This window comes from Poecilia formosa, unplaced genomic scaffold (assembly GCF_000485575.1).
Source record: "Poecilia formosa unplaced genomic scaffold, Poecilia_formosa-5.1.2 Scaffold117, whole genome shotgun sequence".
Taxonomy (NCBI): Eukaryota; Metazoa; Chordata; class Actinopteri; order Cyprinodontiformes; family Poeciliidae; genus Poecilia; species Poecilia formosa.
Window position 1 is genome coordinate 76,810 of NW_006800056.1, and position 10,032 is coordinate 86,841.

The 10,032-nt window shown below is 42.7% G+C and overlaps 1 long non-coding RNA gene across 1 annotated transcript in view; it reads left to right on the forward strand.

Annotated features, from left to right (window-relative positions):
- LOC103143883 (uncharacterized) overlaps positions 1-9,653 on the forward strand; it is a 17,675-nt gene extending 8,022 nt beyond the window's left edge. The window contains exon 2 of the long non-coding RNA XR_476847.2: positions 9,402-9,653. This is a non-coding gene — a long non-coding RNA (uncharacterized LOC103143883). The remainder of the gene's footprint in view (positions 1-9,401) is intronic.
- Positions 9,654-10,032: the final 379 nt, after the last annotated feature.

Genomic DNA, 10,032 nt, shown 5'->3' on the forward strand with positions numbered 1-10,032 from the left:
CACACACACACACACACACACACACACACACACACACACACACACACCTCTCCTTGGGGAAATGCGTCTCCTTTCTGTGTGAACGTTACGGTGAGTTCCATTGTCCGTTAGCCTGATGGAGAGTGAACCGCCCGCTGATGCCAGGATGAGTTTCTTCAGTTCAAAGGTATTAAAAATGTGATTCCAGAGCACAAAACTGATACTAAAATTCTTTAACTTTAGAAAGGCAAAAAGGATGAAAGCAAAGATGCAGAACTCCTCATTACAGTAACATCGTCTGGTCCTTGAGGCGCTGCCTGTGTTTTAAAATAATAAACTTAGTCCTTTCTGGAAAAAAGTAACAATTTAACCTTTTGAATGTGGAGATGCTTTAAACATAAGTAATTTGTTGGGTAATTGCAGCCAGAGAGAGTCAGACGAAGGACGGTGAAACAAATCACCGCTTGGTTTCAACTCTGCGCGATCTTCTCCGACAGCCTGAACTTACCATGAATTGTCCAGGACGGTGCTGGATATTTAAATTCTGTTTTGAGAGATTTCAAGCTGGCGGTCATTAAGACGAAGGGCAGCTGTAGGACATGGCAGGAGTTTGCTCATCAGTATGCATTTACAGCTCAACCACAGGGAGGATACATGGCGACTGCACAGCGAAATGTGAAGGAAAGCTTTGAGTTCATCAAGCAATTTCCTCTAATCGTTGGTTTCTATTCATGAATTTATCATGAATCCTGCTGACCTGAATGCACAAGAGCTTTCCCAACTGCTTACAAAGAAAGTATCAGAGGATTCAGATTTTCCTTTGAGACTTTTTAAAGTTTTTTTTTTAGCAAACATCCTTTTTTCTATTCCTCTCCGCCTTGCACTTTCCTGTTCTCTGATGTAAGTGCTGAAATGTTTTGAGTCTGAATCTGCTGAGACTTGCAGTCTAGTGAAAATGCTGTCATTAAATCCAAAACGCAGCACAGTTCCCGCTTCTTAAGGAATACGGTCATTGGGAGCTGTTGAGAGGCGTTAAATGATTCAGTCGATTTGAGTTCAGCTCATTTGCTAAAGACTTAACCTCTGAAAGTGAGCTGCAGATGTAACCCTCTGGAACCTGGTTTATTGTTCAGAGATGTGAAAGATTCCTTCTTCAAATAAAATCTGAACCTCTGTGTGACACACATGATGGTTTTTACGTTAGTTCTCCAGTCCTTGGCTGTTCATGTTCATCCAGGCTAACCAGGATTTAGTGACGTCCCTCCGTCCGTCCGTCCCTCTGTCCATCCCTCTGTCCATCCCTCCGTCCGTCCATCCATCCCTTCGTCCGTCCATCCCTCCGTCCGTCCATCCCTCCGTCCGTCCATCCCTCTGTCCGTCCGTTCATCCCTCTGTCCGTCCATCCCTCTGTCCATCCCTCTGTCCATCCCTCCGTCTGTCATAAACCATGTCACACTCGGTCTCTCCTCTTCCTGCCCCCTTCTGAAGCTCAGTTTGACCTTCACTTGTCTTCATGTCACGCTGCCATTTGATTGGCTCATTTATGATTTATACTTACTCACAATTGACCAGGTGTACCTAATAAAGAGGCCAGTCATTAATAACAGTTTAAAATGTTAATATGTAATAAATCTAGGTCTGTAATAAACTTTAAGTTTTGCTGCTGATATAAAAAGCTTCCACTTTTCTCTCATTTCATTTTGTTTGCCGATTTTAGAGAAGCAGAAAAAATATGAATATCAATGCATTTTTCCAGCAGTAAGATTATTTTACCTGTTTTATCTGGTTTATCGTTAAGTTTCCTTTAGATTGCTTAGATCCTGGTCTGTGTGTTGCATCAGTGTGTTACACAACCAGGCAGCCCGTCCTTTTAGCTCGGTGACCACAGAGCAGGACTGAATGAAGCTCTGAGCTGAAATGATTCTTTTCTGCTTGAGTTTCTCAGAGAACCATTTTATGTTGAACTGGAAGCGTTTTGCTGAAGAGAGTGTGTGTGTCACTGAATCTCGGTGTGTGTGTACTCTGAGTGTTTGTGACATCAGCAGCTCCTCTGCAGGCTCTGAGCGCCAGGTCAGCCTCTCCTGAAGCGAGCGAGCGCCTCAGTGATTCTGCCGCCCTCAGCTCTGCTGCAGGAAGAGGTCAGCCAAACAGAGGCGCCCCGACCGGAGACGGGACAACATTCCTGGTCCCTCTGTCAGGATTTCTCTCTGTGCTGACAGCTCTGCCAGGTGCGCAGCAGCAGAGGTCAGAGGGAGCGGCGCTCCGCATGAGCTTTTTATCACTCTTCCATGAACACACCGCACGCTTTTTTATTCTCTTTAGGCACTCAGGCTTTTTATGACTCATGAAATAACATTTTCAGTTTTGTGTGTTTAGCTAAAATGACCCTCTAAACAGAAATATACTTTTTACAGCTTTGCACTTCTGCGCCATCAGTGATGAAAAATCTCATAACGCTGCTTTAAATCAGAGGCCGACTAAATTAATGTTTACTTGGCTTCCTTTCATCCTTCAAAGAATAAGACCATAAAAAGTTTTACAAAGAAATTTGAGAAAAACAATTTGCAACTTCATACACGATTAAAACGCTTAAGAACCAACAGCTTAATGAATTAAGGCTGCATCGTTCCCACCAACCACGTTCAGTTCGCTTTCATCCAACTCCAGTCCGTCTGCCTATAAAATCCGGTTCGTTTGAGGAGATGAAAAATCAAACTCTAGTCCGTCTACAAACCTCAGTCTGGGTTCGGTTGAAGGAAACTCTGCTTCAGTTTAAATGCATATGTGAACGCCAAGCGGACCGGAGACCCGGAGCAAGAAGTGGACTACAGTGCAGGGCATTCTGGGTAAATACAGTCAAAACAAAAGTGCTAGCCTAGCGTTAGCAGGGGAAATGGCTCCTGGACTTTAGCCTAAAGAGAAATCCTCCAACCGCTAAAATCTGACGCCTCCATCTTGTTTCCATCTGGTGAAGAAGGAAGTTGCTCTCAGTGTCTTCAGAGGTTTTTGTGTTGTTTCCTTCAGTGGTTCTTGGTGCAGCGCCCCCACAGGCCGGGAGGGGAACAGGTTGGTTTGACTCAGAGCCACAGCAGCTGGAGGAGGAAATGAAAACACCCTGAGTGGTTCTGGCTGTTTCTCAGCTATCTGAAGGTGAGAAAACCTGGGTTTGTCCATGTTTCTATACCTGAGATGAAAGGCTTTCAGCCGGCTACATTAATTAGAAAGATCAAAACAGTTTTGTTACAAAGATACCGCACGCTGAAAGCGATTCAATCAGAAGTGAGTACATATACATTAAATGGACTTAGTCTATAGTATTATTAATAATAGTAGTATTAGTAGCACAGCCCCATTTCTGCCTTGCAACCGTTTTTATTTGTCTGTAACATCCAGATGTTCAGAGGATCTTTATTTTTGTTCAGAATGAACAGAAATAAACTCCTGAAAGGATCCGCAGTTTATAGACAATCGATGGCAGCACCGGAAATAAATCCTGTCTGTAACCAATTCATATAACATGAGATTCACCTATAGAAATATGTGAAAGTAGTGAAATAAACTTCGTTTTGATCATACTCCAAGCTGCAGAGCTGCAGCTTCACTCATGAGCACAACCAGATCAAATGAGAACCAGCAAAGTTTTCTGTTTAAATGTTCCGACATCTTTTTGTTGAAGTGGAAATAAATCTAACAGTTTGTACAGCAGGAAAGTAAAAGTGCCTAAAAATGCCCCACAGCTTCCGTTGCCCCCTCACACTGTGATTCCCACCCCCATGCGGTGTGCAGACGCCATCAGACACATCATGCAGCTTCAAACAGAGCAGGCGCTTCTTTCATGTAGAACCTGCATACAGGTTCTACATGAACCTGCATACAGGTTCTACATGAACCTGTATGCAGGTTCATGTAACAACCAGCCACAATCAGGTGGCTGGTTGTTATTTTTCATGGCCTGTCCTCTGTGGTATCGGCTGACGCAGCAGGCAGCGCTCCAGAAGGGCGGCGCTCCAGCAGGGTCGGGAAGGGGACGGCCTCGGCTGATCCCAGATCTGCTCCGTCTCCTGGCAGGACGCCTCACTGTCCCAACATCCAATGGCCCCCGACACATTTCCAATAAGTTCGTCACCTTTTTTCTGTTCTCCTGAATATACATCAGAGCAGCCGGTGTCTCAGGAGAGGCGTCGATCACTCGTCTCCCTTCAGCTCTGTGATTCTGTCTTTAAGCCTCAGGGTAGCTGCTTCTTCCTGACAGATGGAAGGAGAGCTGATCTATAAACCCTCGGCTTCTGTATACCACACAGAAAATATGGTTCAAAAGCTGGAAGCCTCAAAGCAAACTGATGATCATGGTGTCTGGAGTTTTGTGAGTGAAGAAACAGTGAAGGCAGCATTTTCTCCTCTGATAAAGGGGAAAGTTGAATCTTTTGTTGGAGTTTATTTTTTATTTAATAGTTTTTCCATGCCTGGAGTCAGAACACAGGCCTCCATCACAACTCGCACGGCGCCGACCTCAGGATACTTCCTGTCACTGGGTGGGTCTGCATAAAGATGGCCGCCGTTGCCTGGTTGACCCGAGTCGGGCCAAAGCTGGAGCCAAAGCTGTCTGGTGGGAAGTTCAGAGGCACGTCGGAGGATGTTCTCTAAGGCCACTTATAACGCTCCATGTTCATCCAAAGAAATCAGCCAAGATCATCCATGATGAGACTGTGGACCTCCATACGTCCAGTTTACCTCTGGGTTCTCCTGGACACTCTTCTGAACAAACATAAGTTCAATCATAAACAGGAAGTGATGTCCAGCCATACCTGTAGTCCTAAAAATCAGAAAACTGAGTTGGATTAACACAGTGATTCTCCTGCTCACAGCCGTGATGACTGGAGCAAACCAATCCCTCCACCAGCTGCTAGATGCCACGATGTGCTGCGTCATCCTCATCCTGCAGTCTGCGACCTGAAACAACAAAATTATCCTGTTTACACAAACAGTCTCAGAGCTACGAGGGGTAACTGCAGTCATTACAGCTGCTGGGGGGGGGGACTCCTGTCGGACGGCCCGCTGTGCGTAGGCAGCATCATAACCTGTACTTATCCCAGAGCGGCCCGAGCAGCTGGGTTTGAAGTCTCTATTGAGCGGGGAGAAGAGGATTCCCCCGCTGACACAGCACTAGTGCTGCACTTTGCCAGCGGTTCATTTAATAAAGCGACTTCTGAGGACCACCAGGGGGCGGCGAGGCGTTCAGGTTCACGCGCTCTGGAAGATTTCCTCCTGTGTCAGCTGCTTCGCCCCAAAACTCCAGCAGTTTGTGTAAATTAAACACCCACATGTCTCCAGTCAGTTTTTATTAAACCCTGAAGGAGCAATAATTAATTTATGACCTTTACTGAACAAAGGATCTTCAGCACATGAGGGTGAAGGTCCTCCACCTGCATGCTAACGGGCTAGCAGGGATACCAGGGCAGATTTAAAGGCTGACTTTTATGTGTCAGATCTGTTTGATTAAAGGAAAACTTAATGTTAAATAGAATTGTCCTTTTAATAATCATGTTTTTGTTCCAAGTTAAAGGAGTCTGACTGACTTGGCCTAGTAAAAAGGTTACCTTAGACCAGAGTGCTGGGCTGAATCACTGAGCTGTAAGGAAACATGCTGCCTTTCTCCAAAACACCTGCATGCAGGAAAGCTGCAGTGTTTCTGCAGGCACAGCGACATGGAGATGCAGCCATGATGAGTCCGGAGACGTTGGTGTGTGGGACTGCTTCTCATCCAACAGGAAGGATTTCTGATTACTGTCAGCAATAACAGAATTAGAGCCCCAAACTCATTTATTTTCTAATGGTTGCTCTGGAAAGGACAGGCTGCTTGGAGGAACCTGGCTGCATAAGGAGGCGACTTATCATGTGATGCTTTCTGGAACTTTCCCAGAAAGCACCGGCTGCATGTTTTGTTCAATAAATTTGAGTAAAAATGTGTTTTATCTGTCCGCTTAGTTTTTTAAACTAACAGAAGTTTCTGCACCAGAACACACAGAACTCACCTGCTACAGTTTTGAACTGATTAGCTGCATTTTAGCAACAATTAAAAGCCAATAAGTTGCTTGAACTCTTACGAAACATTTTCTTTTCGCTTTGCTGCTTCTTGTGAAGAACATGAGAACTCCAAACCTAATACACTTTTCCAAAGTTTTAGACAAAAATCTAAAAATGAGGGAAGAACATTTATTGCAAGGTTACATTATTGGATGGAAAAAGATGCCTTAAGTAAAAAATCTTTATTCTTCAAAATGGATTAAGTTCTTACTTTGGGGCAGGTTTGGTTTTCCAGCCCTCGCAGCCAACACGCCCATTAGCACCACTACCAGGCGACTCTTCTTGTTTTAGCTGCAGATAATGAAGAAAGTGCAGCTAATGGGGATCCTTAAGATCCAAATTATTGCTTGAAAACAGAGCAGCAGCCAGAGAATAAAAGCTTTTAAAAACCCAGAAATGTCAGCTTTTGGAGAAGTTATCCCTAATTCACTGGTATTGATCTAAAATTCTGTCAAACCCCTGTGGAGATTTTCACCATCATTTCACAATATTGGGTGGCACAAATCATCATAATTGGCCCTTTAACTGCTGAGGTTTTATTTTATCAAGGTGAAGAAAATCATAATGGTTTTTTTGAAGAAAACGAGTCTGTCCTCCAACCCTTCCACTGACTTCTCCTTCACCGAAACCCCAGACAGTAGAGCGAAACCCTGACTCTACGAGTCCGGCTAATGATTCATTCGCTTCTGCGGCGCTAATAAAGCAGACCAGAAAGAGCTTTCAAGCCACAGGGGGCAGCCGTCCTAATGGAAATTACACCTTGATCACATTCACCACAGCAAAACAGTGGGCCTTATTAAGATGATCAACAAATAGCAGCATTTTTCATCCTAAACGAGGTCAGGCAATCAGCACTTGATGTGCTTCTGCGTCTTCTCACAACAGGAAGCTGCTGAGAATCAAGTGAGTATTTATAACTTTCCTTCTGCATAAACTGATGAGAGTAAACTCTGGATTCTGTCAGGACTTTAAGCAGAATCATACTGAGGTGTAAACAGAGATGCTAACGCTGCCAACTGTTCGGCAGAATGGATGGAAATTAGATATGGGAAGTTCAGAAGACGACGATGTCGGACTGACATGATTTCTACTGATATTTAAATAAAACAAGAAAAGATTTTAAATAAAAAAGACAAATCACAAGACTTTCCTGATTAATCACCAGTTGTATTTCTGTTGACCATAAGATGATGCCAGTTGGAATTACGAAAATAAATTTGCTTAATGGAAACATGACAGTTTAGAAAAACCTGCTGGTGGTGCATTAAAGCATCATTAACTGGTACAACAACCTGTTACCAGTAAGACAGGACTACTGGGCTGCAGCAACCCCACATCATAATGCTGCCTCCGCAGGCCTGCAGCGCATCATATCATCTGCTCCTCTTGTCCTGACGCGCCCATCTCTCTGGAAGGGGCCAAGTTAATCTGACCACGTTGCTCCAGAGTCGATGATTGAAAAATATGTTAATTATCCAATTAGAGGCTGGTACCTGTTCATCTACCTAAATCCAGGTGACTTTTTATTTTAGCCAGAAGGTGTAGCTTACAGTTTTATTGAGCAACTTATTGACTGTTTTAAAACAGCCTGAATGACTGGTTAATATTAGGGGTGAGACATGATTAAAATGTTTAATTAGGTTAATTTCAGGGTCTGTAATTAATTAAATTTTAATTTGAAATCCAAATGCTGAGAAAATGAGGAACATTTTCAATTCAAACACTTTTTTCTGTTTTAATACTGAATAAATAGACATTCAACAACAAATATTTGTTTTTAATCTGTTATTCTGATTTTTCTACTGTTAAGCTGGTGTGAATTTCTACTCCAGTGTTTCAGGAAGTCCTGATCTTTCATGGAGCTTCTTCAGAAACTGAGGACGCTGATATTAGCATTAGCTGCTACATGTTTAGCATTGAGATGCTACTAAAAGCTAGCTGTGCTGGTAGGCTAACTGCTTTTAGCGCAACCTGAACACAACAAAAGTCTTTTCCAATCAGATCAGTTGGATTTGCTGCTGTTTGTGGATGTGCGTCAAATTTACGGGCGTACCAGAAACACACGAGCAAGGTTCCGCTCCGAGCTTCTTTCAGCTTTCCTAGAAGAAAAGTGATTAATTGCATCACATTTTATAAGACATTAAAATTTATACAGACAGTTAATCAGAATTAATGAACTAAGCTCTCAGCCCTCAGGGAAAACAGAAAATATTCCTAAAGGCCCAAATGCACCAATTTTCTCTGCGATAAATTAAATAATTGCTCTTTTTTGTAATGTTTCATTGTAGTAGTTTATTATCTTTGATTTAAAGTATCATTTATTTCTATTAATAGAGAATTTAGTCAGAAACATAAAGGTCAGCTGTTACACTGAGGGAAGCGTTGGCTTTCATTGTGATCATTTTTCTCCCAAATTACTGACTCCCACATTGAGCTGCTCTATCAGACGTCCATGCATCAGACTACAAATGTTAACCTTAACAAGCTGTCTGCATAAAGTTGCACAGCTGCCGGGTTCTTCCATCAAACAGACACAGAGGGAAACATTCACAAACTTTCCGCTCGGCTCTCCCGTCCACAGATCTTCTCCTGCCCTTTTGTCCCTGCGGCCCTTTATGAAGTCTGGAAATATGTGCTAACTCGGCTTTCCCACCAAACTCCTCCTGAAATAGCCTGGGAGGTGAGCGGCAGGGCGCTCAGCAGCATTACCAGGTCAGCCGTGTCCTCATGAGAAAGTTCAGGAGCTGAAGGATCATTACACGGACGATGTCGTCTGACTGGAAGATGCTGCTTTGAAAAATCTCATTTAGCTTCATTTGTAAAGAAAACGAGGAGCAGAGAAGCTCTTTTACGAAGCAGAGTGAAGTAAAACCTTCCTCTTTGCTTCCAGCAGACTCCATGGGACGACAACTTCTTCATTTTGATTAAGTGGAATATTATCATTGGACTTTCCATCCATCCTCCCTGTAATCGTCATAGTAACCTCCCTTTATTTCCGCCTCGTCTTGCAACATTTCCAACGTCATGATTCAAATACGCTGCATAATAATCTGCCTTGAGAGGAAAATGAATCACTGCCCTCTGTTCACACGCCGCTGTCTGGACAGAAAGTAACGGCTGTGAGGAAAGTTTTCTTGATTCATTCAGATTCAAGAGTTTATCTGTAAAATTAGATCTGCTTGTTTTTTAAATTCTGTTTATTGTTGGCAGGGAAACGGGAAGCCATTGCATTTTTCAAAGGTTTAAATGTTAGAATTTCAGATAAATAATCCAAACTTTAATGATGTTCTCCACCAACCTGTCCTCTAATGTTCGTCTCTTTACTTTTTTATTTTCAGGCTCTGAATCTTAAAGCTCTGCTTTTATGATGAGTCATTTTTGCTCCTCCTGATGAAATTCATCCAGAGACATAAAACCTGCTGGAGCCTGAAAGAAGAGACAACACGGATAGTTTTACACCAACAAATAGTCTCACTGTGAAGTTTTTCTTCAGTAGAAAACGTCTGACTTATGGAACAAGGAGAAATAATCTTATGAACTTTGAGGAATTAATAAAACGCATAACTGATTTCATGATGAATCACCTGGATGCAGTTTGACGATGTGACTTCGCTCTAAATGACACTGAAATGATTCGTCTCTTTTCCTCCCTCAGTTACTGTAATCTCTTATATTCTAACATAATTATCTGGGCTTTCCCTGATTGTTTAAAGAAATAATAATCTGTATGCAAACTTCTGATTCTGAAGACATTATTAAGAAATAAATCTGACTCTGTTTATTATGGGATTTAGCAAACAGAAATAACTGCAGTGTTTCTAACTGACCTACAGTTACAGACATTTGGTCTGATTTAAAGAGGTGTATGTAAACTTCTGGTTTCAGCTGCAGGCATCAACTAAATTCCAGCCTCTGAAGGTTTATTCTCTTTTATTCTTTAAGTTTAATTATGATCCAACTGTCCCGTCA